The sequence below is a fragment of the Balaenoptera ricei genome, chromosome 10 (assembly GCF_028023285.1).
Source record: "Balaenoptera ricei isolate mBalRic1 chromosome 10, mBalRic1.hap2, whole genome shotgun sequence".
NCBI lineage: Eukaryota > Metazoa > Chordata > Mammalia > Artiodactyla > Balaenopteridae > Balaenoptera > Balaenoptera ricei.
Genome location: NC_082648.1, coordinates 98,903,488 through 98,923,316, shown reverse-complemented (window position 1 = coordinate 98,923,316; position 19,829 = coordinate 98,903,488). Strand labels below are relative to the sequence as shown.

The following is a 19,829-nucleotide window of genomic DNA, read 5'->3' as shown; positions in this document are numbered from 1 at the left end:
CCCTCTCTACAATGGGAGTGCCCTTTCTACCTCCCAGCTGTAGAGTTTCAAGGACAGAATATTCACACCGCTGCCCAGGCCTCCCTTCCAAGGGAGACCTGGACTTGATTCTAGGCAGGGAACAACTGCCAGGATCCATCCCAGTGGCCTCCAGGCCTCTGAAGGACAGTGTCCCTTGCATAGTAGGCACTTAAATTAATATATTCCCTAGCTCCACTTCAGCGGCCGGGGCCTCACTGAATTATCACTACTTTATTGTCCTTCGCATGTTTCTCTGGGCAGCGTCCCTGCCTTCCAGGCTGCAGCAGGGATTCCTCCGGGGCCCAGACCGCCCCCTCCCTGGCCCGTGGCTGCAATGTGGTTTGCAGTCGCCTTTCTAGCTTCCCTGGCGGACCCCGGGCTCCTCAGGCCCCCAGCGCCCGGCAGAGGTTCCCGCCCAGAGGAAGCTCTCATAAATGTGTGTTGACTAAACAGGAAAAGAAAAGCCATCGGCGTGCAGGACCAAGAGGGCGTGTGTTTAATCAAACTCCAAACCCCAATACCAACTCCTCAGCGACGCTTTACAAAACGAAGCGCCGAGAAGTTGAGGATTAGTTGGCCGAACTGTTCCCCCCTTTCCTTGGGAGGCGCGGGAGGAAGGATGAAGGGGGAGGGAGGGGTGCTGGTTCCGGACAGGAGGAGCGGGACCAGGAAGAAGGGCCCCTTCGTCCAGCCACTGTGCTCCGCTCCGTGAGTCCCTGGGGTTGAGAAAGGGGGAGGAAGCCCCGGGCGGGTGTCTGGGGCTGGCGTCTCCCGTGTGGCAATCGTGATTGCTCCAGAGCCAGCACTCCCCCTCGCCCACACTTCCTCCCAATCTTCCCGCCCCTTGGCCCTGGGCCCGCACTCCGGCCTCCCTCCTTCGGGCTTGTTTATCTACCTGGCCAGGTGCAGGGTGCTGTGAGGTGTGTGCTCCTTCGGCCTCGCTCAGCCTGGGGGCCAGGGCTATAGCGTGGGAAGCTGTTTTGTTTCTGCTGTAAACGAGGGACATCAGTTCAGATGGTCTCCCCTTTAGTAGAGCTAATGAGTTGCTGGGGACAGGGAGCCCCCTTGATCAGTTTACAAAGGCCGGGGGACACGTTGCCCAGACCTTAGGACCTGAGCTCCTCGTGGCAGGATCCAGACCCACCTCTGTGAGGGTCCCCAGTCGGCTGTACAGGGCGTGGACTTTCAGCGGGGAGGGGTGGAGGAGGCTTGGGAAATATTTACTGAATGAATGAATGAATGAATGAACCATGTTAAGTACAGCTGCAGTGACCACAGGGCAAAGTAGAAAAGAGCAAGAATTCCAAAGTCAAGCAGACAGGCCTGGGTTCCAATCCATTCTCTGCCAAGTATAACTGTGTGACTTGGGATAGCTGTCTAAAAAGTTTTGAGCCCCAGGTTCCTGTAAAATGGAAGCAAAAACATTTTACCTTCTTTATGAGATTTGTGTGGCATCTTTGTAGAGTATGTGGCACATAATAGGCTTAATAAACAGTTACTATTGTTGTTAGTATTGTTTACTAATTCGAGAAATGTGCATCAAGCACCTACTATGTGCCGGGTGCTTTCTAGGTACTTGGAGTTCACTGAACAAAACACAGGACTCTTCTCCTCACGGGGTTTGCATTCAGGCAGAGGAGAGACAATAATACAGAGTGAAGTAAGCCAGAAAGAGAAAAACAAATATCATATATTAATGCATATATGTGGAATCTATAAAAATAGTACAGATAAACCTATTTCCAGGGCTGGGATAGAGACACAGAGGTAGAGAACAGACATGTGGACACAGCGGGGGAAGGGGAGGGTGGGACGAATTGGGAGATTAGGGTTGAAATATATACACTACCATGCGTAAAATAGATAGCTAGTGGGAACATGTTATGAAGCACAGGAAGCTCAGCTCGGTGCTCTGTGTTGACCTAGATGGGTGGGATGGGGGGTGTCCAAGAGGGAGGGGATATAGGTACACATATAGCTGATTCACTTCATTGTACAGTAGAAACTAACACAACATTGTAAAGCAATTATACGCCAGTGAAAAATTTTTTTTAAAAATACAATTGATTTTTGTAAAAACAACAACAACAACAGCAACAAATGAGTAAATGAAGCCGCATGTTGGAAAGTGATAAAAGCCAAGGGGAAAAAAAAGCAGAAAAGTATGGGGAATGAGGAGTGCAGGGGGTGGGGTTGGATTGTCATTTTAAATAGGGTGACAGAGTGGGCCTCATTGAGAAGGTGGCGTTTCAGTGAAGAATTTAGGTGAGGGAGACAGATGTGCCAGTATCTCAAGGAAGAGTATTTGCACAGGAGGCACATGCCCGAGCAAAGCTCCCCAGGTGAACCGTGCCTGGTTTGGCTGGGGGCGGAGTGGCGTGGAGGCAGTGAGCAGGGAGATGACGTCAGAGGTCAGGCGGCCAGATCCCACGGGGTAGTGCGGGCCATGGTGAACTTGGCTTTTACTCCAGGTGGAAAGGGGCCACTGCAGGGTTTTGAGCAGAAGAACAACGTGATCTGACTCACATTTTAAAAGAATAACCTGGGCAGCCAGGTTGAGCATAGACTGAACGGGGTGAGGGATGAGTTTGGGAGAACAGGTGCAGAGGTCCCGGCAGGGCAGTGGTGGCGGTGAGAAGTCGTCGGATTCTGTATTTTGAAAGTGGGGCCAGCTTGGTTTCCTGAGGGTTTGGATCTGGAGTGTAAGAAAGAGAGGAGACCCGGATGACAGCGGTGCTGAGCCGGAACTAGCAGAAGGAATCAGGTGCCACCAACTGAGATGGTCAAGGCTGCAAGTGAACCGGGTTTGGGGAGGAGATCCAGAGTTCAATTTGGATGTATTAAGATCTAGATGCCAGACATGTGCACAAAGATATCTAACAGGCTGCTGATGTAAAACAGAGTTGTTAGTGCTGCTATGACTATTCTCCTCCACTTTCACACCCAGTCCTCACGCCAGCCAGTGAGGAAGGCAGGCCAGGGATTACTTCCCCAGCTTGACAGAATGGAAATCCTATAGAGTGTATACCCAACAGAATTGAAAACAGGTATTCAAACAAATACTGGTACATGAATGCTCACAGCAGCACTGTTCACAGTCGTCAAAAGGTGGAGATAACTCACATGTCCATCAGTAGATGAATAGATGTGTAAAATGTGGGATACCCATACAATGGGATATTAGTCAGGCATAAAAAGGGATGAAGGACCAATACACGCTACGAAGTGTATAAACCTCAAAAACATTAAATGAAAGAAGCCAGTTGCAAAAGACTACATATTATGATTCCATTGATATGAAATATCCGGAATAGTTAAATCTATAGAGACAGAGCAGATTAGTAGTTGCCAGGGATTGGGGGGAGGAGGAAATAGGGAATGATTACTTAATGGGCACAGGGTCTCCTTTGGAAGTGATGAAAATAGTTTGGAATTAATAGGGGTGGGCTTCCCTGGTGGCGCAGTGGTTGAGAGTCTGCCTGCCGATGCAGGGAACACGGGTTCGGGCCCTGGTCTGGGAGGATCCCACATGCCGCGGAGCAACTAGGCCCGTGAGCCACAACTACTGAGCCTGCACGTCTGGAGCCTGTGCTCCACACCAGGAGAGGCTGCGATGGTGAGAGGCCCGCGCACCGCGATGAGGAGTGGCCCCCGCTTGCCGCAACTGCAGAGAGCCCTCGCACAGAAACGAAGACCCAACACAGCCAAAAATAAAATAGATAAATAAATAAATAATTAAAAAAAAAAAAAATAGGGGTGATGGGGCTTCCCTGGTGGCGCAGTGGTTGAGAATCTGCCTGCCGATGCAGGGGACACGGGTTCGAGCCCTGGTCTGGGAGGATCCCACATGCCGCGGAGCAACTAGGCCTGTGAGCCACAACTACTGAGCCTGCGCGTCTGGAGCTTGTGCTCCGCAACAAGAGAGCCCGCGACAGTGAGAGGCCCGCGCACCGCGATGAGGAGTGGCCCCCGCTTGCCGCAACTAGAGAAAGCCCTCGCACAGAAACGAAGACCCAACACAGCCATAAATAAATAAATAAATAAATAAATAAATAAATAAATAAATAAATAAATAAAATTAAAAGGAAAAAAAAGGATTCCTGATGAATAAAAATAAAAAATAAAAAAATAGGGGTGATGGTTGTACAACATTGAAAATGCACTAAATGCCACTGAATTATACGCTTTAAAACGTTTACATTTATGTTATGTGAATTTTATCCCAATGGAAAAAAAAACCCTCTATGAAGAACCTAATGCCAGGCTTATGGCACCCTGCACCATGCAGTGACTCCCACTGCTATTTTCCCGGAAGCCTGTGAAGGACTCTCACCAGTTCCCCATCTCCTTTCTGAGTAAAGTAGCCCAGTGAAGCAAAGGAATGTATCCCCTGCAAGGTCAGTTTAGGGCAATTGGATTTTGCAAACTCCAAACCAGGGAATTTGGTCTGACAAGCATGGGATTCACATCTGAAATCAGCCCTGCCCTGGAAAACCTGTGGCTGGGGGTTGCTGGTGTCCCAGGGAAGCTGTACTTCCAGGTCTGTTCCGGTTGGGGAGGAAGGAGCAGGAACTTCTCAGAGCTGCCCTATTTAACCCTTCAGGGTCAATGCTCCTGAGCTGGAAGGGACTTTATGGATCATCTATGAGGAAATGGAAACTCCAGAAAGATAAATACCTTTTCCCAAGTACCCCAGCCAGTAAACGGCTGAGCTGGGACTAGGAGGAAGGGAACCATCGTGGATATAGCACCTACTCCATGAGCAGGAGCCTCAGGGACATTACCTCAACCACTCTGGCAAACAGCTCTTGGCAGCTCCATCTGCAGATGAGATTCAGGGAGGTTTAGGGACCGGGCTGACATCATGCATCTATTAAGAGGCAGGGCTGGCAGCTGAATATAGGTCTACCTGACTCTTACAATCTGTAATTTTTGCTAGGCCTTTATCTGTCTTCACATGTGTATCCCCAATACGGAGGAAATGAATGAATGAACCAAGCTCTTTCCAGTCTCCCACACCTCCATCCAGATTCACCCTGATCAGAGTTAACAGACGCTCTGGGGCTATCCCATGGTTGCCATGGTAACTGAACTTTTAGAACTTTTAGAAATAGCAGCTGCAGGCAATCCAGGACAAAACCAGTGAACCCTTCTTTTGCTGCACTAGTTAAGGCTTTTCTGTCTAAGCTGACAAAGGTTAACACAAAGCAGCAAAGAGGAGAGATTCCTTAACATACCTTATTGTTCTTGACCATCCTTGTTGACCAAGGACCCTTTGTTTGCCCCACCACTGCCACCTTCACCACACATCCATGGTTTAAAAAATGGTATCTAAAAAAAAAAAAAAAAAAAAAAAAAAAATGGTATCTACTGAGGACATCTCCCTGTAAGTGGTAATGAAATTGTAACCCCGCTCTTTACACATCAACAGTTACAGAGCTACCACCGGAGCTTCAGATCAGCAGGAGACAACCACCATCCTCCCACAGGGTTGATAGCATTTTAGCCCAAAGTCAGAAACTTGACAGTTTTATTAAGTAGTGCATGCCTGTAAGGGTTTGGACTTTTTGAAATATGGAAAATAGCTTCTTGAGGCCATTCCAAACAAAATAAGAAGTGAGAATGAGGAAATAACCACAGCTACAAAGAACCTTAAAAGAGTTGTGATTATTTTGTAAATGAGAAAGCCTGAACTAAACAGGTGGTTTTCTAGGAAACCATAAATTACCAAAATCAATCCTTGGAGACCACTAAATTTTAAACAGACCAAATATCACATAAGAAAATGAAAATGTTATTAAAGAGCTATTCTCCCACACACAAAGGGGAAAAAAACTAGCAAGTCCAAACAAGACTTCAGGTGAATTCAACCACAACTTTGAAGAGTGATGAATAAAAATGCCATTCAAATGGTTCAAAACCCTAGAAATTATAATAAGAAAGCCGCTACATTTATTGAGTCCCCATGTGGCAGATACAGTTCTGAGTGTTGTATTCATTTAATTCTCACAATAATCCTGTTGAGAAGATAAATTATTGTTCTTATTTTAGAGATGAAAAAACTCATAAATAAATAGTTCAGGGTGACACAATTAGTAAGTGGCTGATGCAAATTTGAAGCTAGTGAGTTTAGTTCCAGAATTCACTTTTTTTATTATTATTTTTAATATTTATTTATGGCTGCATTGGGTCTTCGTTGCTGCGCGCGGGCTTTCTCTAGTTTGGCGAGCGGGCGCTACTCTTCGTTGCGGTGCGCGGGCTTCTCATTGCGGTGGGTTCTCTTGTTGCGGAGCACGGGGTCTAGGTGCACCAGCTTCAGTAGTTGTGGCATGCAGGCTCAGTAGTTGTGGCACACAGGCTTAGTTGCTTTGCGGTATGTGGGATCTTCCCGGACCAGGGCTCAAACCCATGTCCGCTGCATTGGCAGGCGGATTCTTAACCACTGCGCCACCAGGGGAGTCCCCAGAATTCACTCTCTTAACCACTATGCCGGGTCAACTCTTCCAAATTCCTTTTATGAATATTACATATCAATACCCAAATCTGTCAATGATAGCACAAGAGAGGAACACTACAGACTATCTCATTTATGAGTATAACAGCAAAAATTGTAAACCTAATATTAGCAAATAAAATCCAGCCGCACAAACAAAAATTATATACTACAACTGAGCAGGGCATACCAGGAAAACAGGGTGGTTCAATATTAGGAACACCATTAATATTATTCACCATATTGACAAATCATTGGAGAAAAACTGCATGATGATTATGACATAGATGTTGAAAAGGTATTTTAAAAATTCAAAAATCCATTCTTGATTTAAAAAGAAAATCCCTTAAGAATTGGAAGGGAAGGATGCATCCTTAAAATACAGTTACACCCCCCCCACACATACATATATACCTCAAGCCAGAAAGCCAACTTGTAAGAATAAAATATTAAAAGACTTCTTGGGGCTTCCCTGGTGGCGCAGTGGTTAAGAATCTGCCTGCCAATGCAGGGGACACGGGTTCGAGCCCTGGTCTGGGAGGATCCCACATGCCGCGGAGCGACTGGGCCCGTGAGTCACAAGTGCTGAGCCTGCGCGTCTGGAGCCTGTGCTACGCAACAAGAGAGGCCGCGATAGTGAGAGGCCCGCGCACCGCGATGAAGAGTGGCCCCCGCTTGCCGCAACTGGAGAAAGCCCTCGCACAGAGACGAGGACCCAACACAGCCAAAAATAAAATATAAATAAATAAATAAATATATATATAAAAAAAAAAAGACTTCTCGGGCTTCCCTCGTGGCGCAGTGGTTGAGAATCCACCTGCCAATGCAGGGGACACGGGTTCGAGCCCTGGGCTGGGAAGATCCCACATGCCGCGGAGCAACTGGGCCCGTGAGCCACAGCTACTGAGCCTGCGCGTCTGGAGCCTGTGCCCCGCAACAAGAGAGGCCGCGACAGTGAGAGGCCCGCGCACCGCGATGAAGAGTGGCCCCCACTTGCCACAACTAGAGAAACCCCTCGCACAGAGACGAAGACCCAACACAGCCAAAAATAAATAAATAAAAATAAAAAAATAAAAGACTTCTCATTAAAGTCAGGACAAAAAAAGGATATCCACTACCATCACTTTTTTTAAAATTTATTTTTATTTATTATTTATTTATTCTGGCTGCACTGGGTCTTCGTTGCAGCGCGGGCTTCTTTAGTTGAGGCTCGTGGGCTTAGCTTGCGGTATGTGGGATCTTAGTTCCCTGACCAGGGATCGAACCCTGGCCTCCTGCATTGGGAGCGTGGAGTCTTAACCACTGAACCACCAGGGAAGTCCCTACCATCACTTTTATTTATAATTGTTCCAGAGGCACTTACCAATGTAATTAAACAAATGAAGAGGAATAAAGTTAAAAAGTGATATAATTATTATTTATAGGTGATGTGATACAATTATATTTTAGAAAACCTACAAAATTCAACTAAAAAATTGTAGCACAAAGAGAATTCAGTAATGCATCTAGGTACAAATTTCATATACAAAAATCAATAGCCTTACTAAATATGAAAAAGATTGTTTTGAAAATATAATGGAAGACTTACATTTTGGCCCAGCAATCCCTCCTCTGAGAATTTATCTTACCAACATACTTGTGCATTCATTCATTCATTCATTTATTCATTCATTCATTTATTCTGCAATTATTACTGAATGCTTACTTATTCAGTATCAGATTCTTTTCTGAGTGCCAAGAATACAAATAAATGAACAAACTGACAAAAACAAAACAAAACAAACAACAACAAACCCTTATAATCTGGTGGTAGGAAACAGATAATTAGTATAATTTTATTTTTAAATTTTTAAAAGCATTTATTTATTTATTTATTTGGCTGAGCCGGGTCTTAGTTGTGGCACATGGGATCTTCATTGCCGCGTGCGGGATCTTTAGTTGTGGCATGCGGGATCTAGTTCCCGGACCAGGGATCAAACCTGGGCCCCCTGCATTGGGAGCACAGAGTCTTAACTACTGGACCATCAGGGAAGTCCCAATAAACATAATTTTAAAAGTAAATGATACAGTGTGTTAGAAGATGATGATTGCTATCAGGATAGGGAAATTGGGAGCACTGGGTGGTCATGATGGACCTCCTGGAGAAGGAAGGAGGTAAGGGGCTGAGCCATGTGAAGATGGGCAGGGGGCAGGCACAAGTTCCTGGGGTGGTATTGAGCCTGGTGTGTGCACACAAAATGAGTCATGTGTGTAACAGCAAAAGATTCAAAGAATAAGTTATTCATCTATAGGGAACCATTTAAGCAAAGGTACATCTACCAAAGTCTAGGGAAACTCTCTGTGATGTGAGATGGGAAGATCTCCAGGATATATTGTTTAGTGGAAAAAAGCAAGGAGCAGAATAGATTATAAGGTATGCTAGCTTTGTGTACCCAAAGGAGGTAAATCAGTGTTAGAAAGGTGTCAATTCTTTTTCAAATAATTTATAAATTTAATATGGGCTCCCCCAAAAGGAATCAGAAAAGCTAGTTTTTAAGAGCTAAGAACATTCTTTAAAAGGAGAGTAAGGAGGGGGGCTAGCCCAACCAGATATTAAAACATATTGTAAAACTATGGTAATTAAGATATTGGGTTGACCAAAAAGTTCGTTCAGGTTTTTCCATAAGATGTTACAGAAAAACCCAAACGAACTTTTTGGCCAACCCAATACTTTTGTATGGGAACATGAGTAGAGATCAACAGAATACAATAGAATATCCAGAAACAGATCCAAATACACACAGGAAATAATTATGTAATAAATTGTCCTGGGAATGTTGAATAGCTTGTCAGAAACAAATATATTTGTATCCTTCCTGCATTAGTTACACTAAAATAAGCTGCAAAAGGCTCAAAGATATAAATCTAAAATGTGAAACCATAGAAGTACTGGATTAAAAAAAATTTATAATCTTGCAGTGGGATGGGCTTGCTTAAGCATGACTCAAAACTCAGAACTCATCAATTCTGACCGCAATAAAAGTTTTAAAATTTTCCATGGAAAAAATAGCAAAACCAAAAGACAACAAACCAAGCAATAATTTATGCAACACATGTAACAGACAAATTTCTGTAACATAAAAACAACTCCTATATATCAAAATGCAAAAGTCTATGATCCTATAGAAAAACAGTCCCCGGATATGAACAAAGAGTTCACAGAAATGGAAATTAACTTGGCCCTTTTATATATATATATATATATATATATATATATATTCTTTTTTTTTTAAATTTTTGTTCATTTATTTATTTATTTTTGGCTGCATTGGGTCTTCGTTGCTGCACGTGGGCTTTCTCTAGTTGCGGTGAGCGGGACTACTCTTCATTTCTGTGAGTGGGCTTCTCAATGCGGTGGCTTCTCCTGTTCTGGAGCACAGGCTCTAGGTGCATGGGCTTCAGTTGAATAGTGCTGATCTAGATTGAAACAAATTCTCCCTTCAGCTGCTAAGTCACTGAGCTACAGGGCCTGGAGGACTGGTCCTTCTGTATCCACCAGGACCACTGTGGGAGCCACCCAGCCTCAGCCTTCTGAGGCCCAGGCACGGATGCTCATCCCACCGTGCCTGTTATCCTCGGTCACTGCCCCAAATATCAGCTCTTTTGGCCATTTCTTTTCTCCACACCGCTCTGTTAATTCCCCTCTTGTTTTAACAAGCCTCTGCTCTCCACCTTCTGAAACCTTTTTCCTTGGTTCTTTGGAAAGCTGATTCTTGGGCAAGAAAATCACCTACACTCTCACTCTTCTACCGGCACAGCCTAGGGTTTACTCTGGGGCCCAGCAGGTAAAGAAAACACGTGAAGTGTGAAGGTCAAGGGGTGAATGCCCGTGCCCGCACTGTGTGGTGAGAACTGGGCAAGCTGGAGAGTTCCTGTGCCCTGACCCAGCTCCAGGCTGACTGTTGGCACGTGGGAATGTGGACCCAATAGGGCCAGACCTTCAGATGGTTCAAGAGAGGCCAGAAACCCTCATATACCCGTGGCAGGAAGATAAAGTGGTACAGCTCTGCCGAAACCATTTGGCAGTTCCTTAGGAAGTTAAACATAGTGTTACCATATGACCCAGCAATTCCACTCCTAGGTATATACCCCAGAGAACTGAAAATGGTTCACACAGAAACTTGGACATGAATGTTCATAGCAGCAACATTATGTCCAAGAAGTGGAAACAACCTGAAAGTCCATCAAGGGATGAATATATGAACAACATGTGGTCTAGTCATACAAAGGAATATCATTCAGCCATAAGGACAAATGAAGTACTGACACGTGCTACAACATGGATGAACCTTGAAAACATGCTGAGTGAAAGAAGCCAGACACAAAAGGCCACTAATTGTATGATTCCGTTCATACGAAATGTTCAGAATAGGTAAGTCCATAGAGACAGAAAATAGATGAGTGGTTTCCAGGGGCTGAGGGAGAAGGGAGAATGGGGAGTGAGTGCTAATGGTACAGGCTTTCTTTCAGAGATGATGAAAATGTTCCAGAATTAGATAATGGTGATGATTATACACCTTTACAGATATACTCAAAACCACTGCATTGCACACATTAAAATGGTGAATTTTATGGTATGGGAATGATATCTCAGAAACAAAGAGAAAGAGGCCAGCAGTCTGGCTCTTTGTGAGAAACCTGATATTTTTCATATTGACTTAATTTTTGAGCAAGCAAAGCAAAGTAAGCTTTGGCCTGTAGGCTACCAGTTCAGAACCTCTGAACAGAAATCACGCTCTCCTCTGAGGTCACCCCTTCCTAGCACCCCTCCCTCGCTCAGCGGTTCCTTTTTCCCCCCTTCCTGGCTCCTCTTGCACCCGCCCCAAGGCTTCTTCCAGACCATCGTCCTTTCCTGCCTCCTCTGTCTCTGTCTCTCAGCTGTGCTCATTCACTGACAGCTCACTTTCTATCTTCCTCTCTCCCCCAGTCCCTCCTTTGTTCTTTTTTAAAAAATATTCATTTATTTGCCGTGCCGGGTCTTAGTGGCAGCACGCAGGACCTTTGTTGCCGCGTGCGGGGTCTTTTGTTGCACGTGCGGGATATTTAGTTGCGGTATATGGGCTCTTAGTTGCAGCAGGTGGGATCTAGTTCCCTGACCAGGGATCAGACCCGGGCCCCTGCATTGGGAGCGCAGAGTCTTAGCCACTGGACCACCAGGGAAGTCCCCCTCCTTTGTTCTGCTCTCTTCGTGTCCACATCTGAGACCCTCCCTACTTTCCAGCTGTTTGTTCGTTGCTCGAACTTCCTGTTCTTTGACTCAAGCCTGTCTTTGACTCCACTCCTGTCCTTACCTCCTTCCCCTCCCTCACTGATTCCACAATTCCCCACCTTGGCCACTCTCTTGACAACATTCTGACTTCTCTCGACCTGTCTCTCTGTTGTACCTGCCTGGAAGCCCCAACTCTGGGTCAGTCTGATTGCCCTTCCTCTCCCGGGGAGCACCTGGGCCCTGAGCTCTGCTGAAGAAAATCACAGCACCACAGAGTCTGGTGCCATCAATTCATGGACGGTGACATAACCGGGCCCACAAATACCGTACCCCAACGACGCTGTCCTCCTCATCAGCTCACCCTGCCACCCTCTACAGTGGCTATTGAAAACCCTCACCACTCCCCCCAAACCTCTGACCTCACCTTCTATTCCACACAGAACCTGGAGGCCTTCAGACAGGAACTCTCCCATCATCCGGCCACCGATGCATGGATTTGACAGGTATTTAAGAGGTTAAGTTGATGGAGATTGGCGGTAAATTGTATAGATGAGGGAGAAGGGAGATCAAAGGAGACACCCATGGGGAGCTCCCTGGTGGCCTGGTGGTTATGATTCTGGGCTTTCACTGCCGTGGCCCGGGTTCAACCCCTGGTCAGGGAACTGAGATCCAGCAAGCCGTGTGGCACGGCGTGGCCAAAAAAAAAAAAAAAGGAGAGAGAGAGAGACGCCCATGTTTCTTACTGGAGCCTAGATGGATGTGGTGCCGTTTATGACATGGGGAAGACTTCACAGGAAGGGGCAGAGGAAGAAGGACAGACCCTGAACCAGAAAGCAGGAGGGAAATCTGGGGAGTTTGGCATCACAGATGTCAAGGCAGATACCAAAACTGAAGTTACAGAACATGCGATGGGCTGAGAGCAAACCTTTGCCACGTATATAACAGATTCGTCATGGAAAATATAGAGACTCTTGAAAGAAACAGGAATGACAAACAACCCAATAGAAAAGTGGGCAACTGATATGAAAGGGCGATTTGCAGAAGAAAGGATCCAAATTTCCAGTAAACATATGAAAAGATGTTCAATGTCCCTAGAATTAGAAGAATGTAAATGTTATGGGTTGAATTGTGTCCACTTCCCCTGCCCCCAAACATGCTGAAGTCCTAACCTCCAGTACCTCGGAATGTGAACTTATTTGGAAATAAGGTTGTCACAGATGTAATTAGTTAAGATGAGGTCATACTGGAAGTGGGGTGGGCCCCTAATCCAATATGACTAGTGGCCTCCTTATAAGAAGAGGGCCATGTGACAACCGAGACCCAGGGAGAATGCCCTGTGGGGACAGAGAATCAGAGTGATACACCAAAGACAGACAGGCACCGCCAGAAGTTAGGAAGAGGCCAGGAAGAATCGTCCCCTACATCCCCTAGGTTTCAGAGGGAGCACCGCCCTGTTGACGCCTCGATTTCAGACTTCTTGTCTCCTAAACCATGAGACAATACATTTCTGTTTTTTTTTTTTTAAGCCACTAGGTTTCTGGTACCTGGTTACAACAGCCCTAGAAACTAATACAGTAAATTAAAATAACACTGAAATGCTTTCTTATTTTTCCCATCAGCTTGGAAAAACAAGAACAAAAGAGATGATAACATCCAGTGCTGTCAAGGACATGAGACAATTCCGCCCATGACTGCCCACTGGAGTGGAATTTAGTGATGCTTCATGGGAGGGCCTTTGGCAGTAAACCATCAAATAAAAATGAAAAGGCCCATGACCTAGAACTTGGCAATTCCTATTCTTTCTGTCCCTGGAGAAATACACGTGTTCACAAAAGAGTCGCATGTAAGAATGTTCTTTGCAGGAGTTCCCTGGCTGTTCAGTGGTTAGGACTCCGAGCGCTTTCACTGCCGGGGGCCCAGGTTCAATCTCTGGTGCAGGAACTAAAGTCCCACAAGCCGTGTGGCCAAAAAAAAAAAATGTCCTTTGCAGTACTGTTGTAATGGCACACCCATCCTGTCCATTGGTAGAGAATGCTTACATAAACTTGTCTCTTCTCAGGGAGGATTCGCTGTGAAGTTAATGAAGCTTAAGCTTCAGGGCCCCTCACTTGCAGCAGCCCAGGAGAGAATCTAGCAATTTCTCAATGTAACTTTGTAATATTTTTCTTAAAGAGGCTCCCACCAAATGCATAAGCTTCAGGACCCAAAAAACTTGAACCTGCCCCATCATACTATATAATGCATGGCAACAGTTAAAAAGAGATGCGGGGCTTCCCTGGTGGTGCAGTGGTTGAGAATCTGCCTGCCAATGCAGGGGACACGGGTTCGAGCCCTGGTCTGGGAAGATCCCACATGCCGCGGAGTGACTAGGCCCGTGAGCCACAATTACTGAGCCTGCGCGTCTGGAGTCTGTGCTCCGCAACAAGAGAGGCAGCGATAGTGAGAGGCCCGTGCACCGCGATGAAGAGTGGCCCCCGCTTGCCGCAACTAGAGAAAGCCCTCGCACAGAAACGAAGACCCAACACAGCCATAAATAAATAAATAAATAAATAAAATTAAAAAAAAAAAAAAAGAGATGCGGCATGGGCTTCCCTGGTGGCGCAGTGGTTAAGAATCTGCCTGCCAATGCAGGGGACACGGGTTCGATCCCTGGTCCTGGAAGATCCCACATGCCACGGAGCAACTAAGCCCGTGCACCACAACTACTGAGCCTGCGCTCTAGGGCCCACGAGACACAACTACTGAGCCCACGTGCCACAACTACTGAAGCCCGTGCACCTAGAGCCTGTGCTCTGCAATGAGAGAAGCCACTGCAACGAGAAGCCCGCGCACCACAACAAAGGGTAGCCCCTGCTCGCCGCAACTAGAGAAAGCCCACGTGCAGCAACGAAGATCCAAAGCAGCGAAAAATGAATAAATAAATAAATTTTTAAAAAAATGAAAGATGAGGCAGACAACAAGAGAGTGGAGGGTTTCATCAAGTGCAGGTCTGAATTCTTACAGAGAAGGACTGAAAGTGGCAAGTTGGTTTGTTATTGGAAGTTCCTGTTGACCTGGGTGGGCAGTTTCAGTGGAATGATGGGTAAGAAATGGCAGACTGCTAGGAGGGATGGTGACAAAGTGGGGACTGTGAATGTGGACAGTCCTTTCAAGAAATCTGGCTGTGAGGAGAGATGAGCTGCAGGAGGAAGTCTCATGAGGGAGGAAGAGGCTTGAGCCACTGTGTTGAGGAAAAAGAACCAGGTAGGCCTGAACCTTGAGGTTAACAGCAATTCTGAAAATATTTGTCATGTGGTTGCCTAGCCTCCAAACACTCTTCCAATTTGGGGCATTATCTCAAGCCCCCATCTCCTATCACAGGAGCAGAAATGGATCAGACATCACGCCCTTCCACCCACCCAGAGCAGCTAGCCAAATTTCTTGAAATATTTGATTTCTACTACCGCTTGCTTCAACTAGAATTTCATAAAAGTTGGTATTTGATCTGACACAGTTTTGTATGGCACACTTGCATGGGCTTATTTTTTGTGGGTTTAGTACGAACCCCCATCTTGTGCTCTGCCATTCAGGAACCCAGAGTCCTGAAAGTCTGAGGCTTCCTGGGCAGATCCCTTTCCACTGTGAGATAATCCACCAAATAGGAAGATTCTTATAACACTCAACACTTTGAGATTTTGGTTCCCTGTGTAAGAGGTAAAATGATTGAGACTTCGTGCAAGTCTAAGCTTACCTTTGACTAACTGTGTGCCTTTAGGCAAGACTCTTAAATGCTCTAAGCCCCAATATCCTCATTTGTAAAGGGGGATAACTGTACTTCTACTGATGAGTACATCCTACTGATGATCTGGGAGACCTGAGACTGAAGAAAGAGTCCAAAATGGTTCTTGTGAACAAGTTGTTATGTTTTATTCCTTGGACCTCAGAAATGGGGACTGAGAGAAGATCAGGGCCTGTGGCCAGGGCAGCCAGTTTTGGAGGCCAGTGCCTGATGAGCTGGGCGAGTGTGAAGAGCCCTGCCCAGTCAAGGCAGTGACGCCACCAGCCACCCTAGCTTCTCTGGAGGACAGGTTAAATGCAAGACTTACACAGAGACTCAGGCAGCAGAGTGACACAGAAACCCAGAGATGCACAGAGATTAAAGCCAAAAGTAGAAGTCTGCTGCAGTGGAAGCTTTGAGCATGCAGAACTCATGAAGTAGTAAAGGCGGAGAGGTGGTAGGTGGTGGTAGCTGCAGACGCTGTTGGTGCCCTGCCCCGCAGCACCTTCGTCCTTCTTAATTTACCTGCGGGTACAGGACATGCTTTTCTGCATGCACTTTAAAAAAAAAAAAAAATTAATTAATTGATTAATTTTTGGCTGTGTTGGGTCTTCGTTGCTGCCCGCGGGCTTTCTCTAGTTGCGGCGAGCAGGGGCTACTCTTCGTTGTGGTGCACAGGCTTCTCATTGCGGTGGCTTCTCTTGTTGCGGAGCACGGGCTCTAGGCGTCGGGCTTCAGTAGTTGTGGTACGTGGGCTCTAGAGCACAGGCTCAGTAGTTGTGGCGCACGGGCTTAGCTGCTCTGTGGCATGTGGGCTCTTCCTGGAGCAGGGCTCAAACCCGTGTCCCCTGCACTGGCAGGCAGATTCTTAACCACTCTGCCACCAGGGAAGGCCCTGCATGCACTTTTTACCTCTAGTATTCTCAGGGCTCTGCTTCTCAGCTTGAGGGTTTTTTTCTGGAGATGTGGGGACTTGCTCAGCCCTTTGTGCTGGGCAGCCCAGAAGGGCCAGAGATTTGAAACCTCTAGGGCAGTGGGCGTCAGCGGATAAACCCCCCAGGAGCACAGCGCTGTGCTGAGTTCTGCAACGCTCCTCCCGGTGAGACTGGGCCCCAGCTGCCCACAGAGGCTTTCCTCACTTCCTTCTCCCTTTCACTTTCTGTCTCACTTTCCCTTTCCCTTGCTGTGCTTCCAGGAATCTCCTCCAAAATAAGCTATCAAGTTCTTATCTCAGGGTCTTCTTTGGGGGAATGTGAATTTAGACAGTAGCACTAGAAGAGAGAAGCAAAATGGAAGATCTACTTCAGGTGCTGAGAAGCAGTGGACACTTGCTCAGAGACAACCAGATGACGGCCTATTGAGACATTCTGGTCTCCCCAGGCTGACTGTGCAGATGAGGATGGTTTCCCATTAGACAAATTTCCCAGTGTGTCTGAGGGAACCTGAGTGTGTCCCTGGTCCTTCCAGCCTGAAGGCACATAACCAGCCTTCCCCTAAGGATAGTTGTCGTTTGTTAAGCACCTACTATGTGCCAAGCTCTGCACCAGGCACTTCACTTTCATTATCTCTCATTCTCATGACAACTTGCAAGGGGGGTAATATCCTCTTATAACAAACAAAGCAGTGTGGTACTGGCATGAAGACAGACACGTAGACCAATGGATTAGAATAGAGCACCCAGAAAGAAATCTTCACATATACGGTCAAAAGATTTTTGAGAAGAGTGCCAAGACTATTCAATGGGGAAAGGACAGTCTCTGCAACAAATAGTGTTGGGAAAACCGGATATCCACAAAAAATTAAGTTGTGCCTTTACCTTATACTATATACAAAAATTAACTCAATGTAGATCAAAGAGCTAAATCTAAGAGCTAAAGCTATAAAACCCTTAGAGGAAGAAATAAGAGCAAATATCCATGACCTTGGATTTGACAATGGTTTCTTAAATATGACACCAAAAGCATAGGCAATGACATTTTTTAAAAAAAGATAAATTAGACTTCATCAAAATTTAAAACTTCTGTGCATTAAGGGACATTATCAAGAGTGAAAAGACAGCTCACAGAAAGGGAGCAAGTTTTTGAAAATCGTATATCTAACAAGCATTTAATATCCAGTTTATAAAAAGAACTCCTACAACTCATCACCAAACAACCCAACTGAAATGGGGGGGGGGGCACTTCCCTGGTGGCGCAGTGGTTAAGAATCCGCCTGCCAATGCAGGGGACAGGGGTTTGAGCCCTGGTCTGGGAAGATCCCACATGCCGCGGAGCAACTAAGCCCGTGCGCCACAACTACTGAGCTTGTGCGCCCCACAACTACTGAAGCCCGTGCGCCTAGAGCCTGTGCTCCACAAAGAAGAGTAGCCCTTGCTCATGCAACTAGAGAAAGCCCACGCACAGCAATGAAGACCCAATGCAGCCAAAATAAATAAATAAATAAAGTTATTAAAACAAAAATGGGTGAGAATTCCCTGGCGGTCCAGTGGTTAAGACTCTACACTTTCACTGCCGAGGGCACGGGTTCAGTCCCTGGGTGGGGAACTAAGACCCCCGAGCCACGTGGTGTGGCCAAAAAAAAGAAAAAAAATGGGTAAAGGATTTGAATAGACATTTTGCCAAGGAAGACATACAAAGAGCTAATAAGCACATGAAAATATGCTCAACATCATTAGTCGTTAAAGAAATGTAAATCAAAACTACTATTGCTTCACACCCCCTAGAATAGCTATTATTTTTTAAAAATGGAAGATAATAAGTGTTGACAAGGATATTGCTATGGATCCAATTGTGTCTCTCCCCCATCCCTCATTCATAGTTGAAGCCATAGCCCCCAATGTGACTGTATTTGGATATAGGCTGAGGGAATTTTTTGTAAATATTTATTTATTTGGTTGTGTTGGGTCTTAGTTGTGGCACTTGGGATCTTTGTTGCGGCATGCAGGATCTTTAATTGTGGCTTGCGGGCTCAGTAGTTGCAGAGCGCGGGCTTAGTTGTCCCACAGCCTGTGGGATCTTAGTTCCCCGACCAGGGATCGAACCCGCGTCCTCTGCATTGGAAGGCAGATTCTTAACCACTGGACCACCAGGGAAGTCCCATAAGGGAGTTAAAGTCAAATGAGGTAATAAGGATGGGACCCTTATCCAATAGATTTGGTGCCCTTTTAAGAAGAGGAAGAGAAACTCTACTCAGTGCTCCCTGGTGAGTAGAAGGAAATCCAAAAAAGAGGGGATATATGTATATGTATAGCTGATTCACTTTGCTGTACAGCAGAAACTAACACAACATTGTAAAGCAACTATACTCCAATAAAAATTAATTTTAAAAAAACATAAAGAGGAAAAGAGACCAGAGTTCTCTTTCACTTTCTCTCCCTAAGTTCATGCACCAAAGAAAGGACATAGCCGGAAAGTGGTTATCTACAAGCCAGACAGAGAGCTCTCACCAGAAAGCAAATTTGCCAGAACTTTGATCTTGGACTTTGCAACCTACAGACCTGTGAGTCATACATTTCTGTTGTTGAGGCTGCCGAGTTTGTGGTATTTTATTATAGCAGCCTGAGTGGACTAATACAGATGTAGAGAAATTAGAGTGCATTGTTAGTGAGAATGCAAAATAGTGCACTGCTGTGGAAGACAATTAGGCAATTCCTCAAAAAGCTAAAATTTAACATGTGATCCAGCAATTCCACTCCTAGGTATTTACCCAAAGGAACTGAAAGACGGGTCTCAAAGAGATATTTGTACACATCATGTGCATTGCAGCAGTAGTCACGATAGCCAAAAGATGGAAAAAAACCAAGCATCCATCAGCAGGTGAATGCATAAACACAATGCGGAATGTACATACAATGGAATATTATTCAGCGAAAAAAGGAATGAAATTCTGATATGTGCTACAGTATGGATGAACCTTTAAAACTTTGTGCTAATGAAGTCAGTCAGACACAAAAGGACACATATTGTATGACTCCACTTATATGAGGTACCTAGAATAGGCAAACTCATAGAGACAGGAAGTAGAACAGAAGTTACCAGGGGCAGGAGGGAGGAAGGAGTGGGGAGTTACTGTTTAATGGGTAGAATTTCTGTTTGGGATGATGAAAAATTTTTGGAAATAGTTGGTGATGGTTATACTATGTTTGAGTGCACTTAATGCCACCAAATTGTACCCTTAAAGTGGTAAATTTTATGTCATGTATATTTTATTGCCATTTTCAAAAACTTGTAAAAAACAAAAACAAACAACAACAAAAGCATGGGAAAAAACCCAAGTGTCCTTCAACAGGTGAATGAATAAGAAAACTGTGG

At 45.6% G+C, this 19,829-nt stretch overlaps 1 long non-coding RNA gene across 1 annotated transcript; it reads left to right on the top strand.

Moving 5' to 3' along the window:
* Positions 1–594: 594 nt before the first annotated feature.
* LOC132372741 (uncharacterized) lies at positions 595–13,525 on the top strand. The gene is made up of 3 exons (XR_009505242.1): positions 595–729; positions 12,203–12,265; positions 13,382–13,525. It is a non-coding gene; the product is annotated as an uncharacterized LOC132372741 (long non-coding RNA).
* The last annotated feature ends 6,304 nt before the right edge of the window (positions 13,526–19,829 follow it).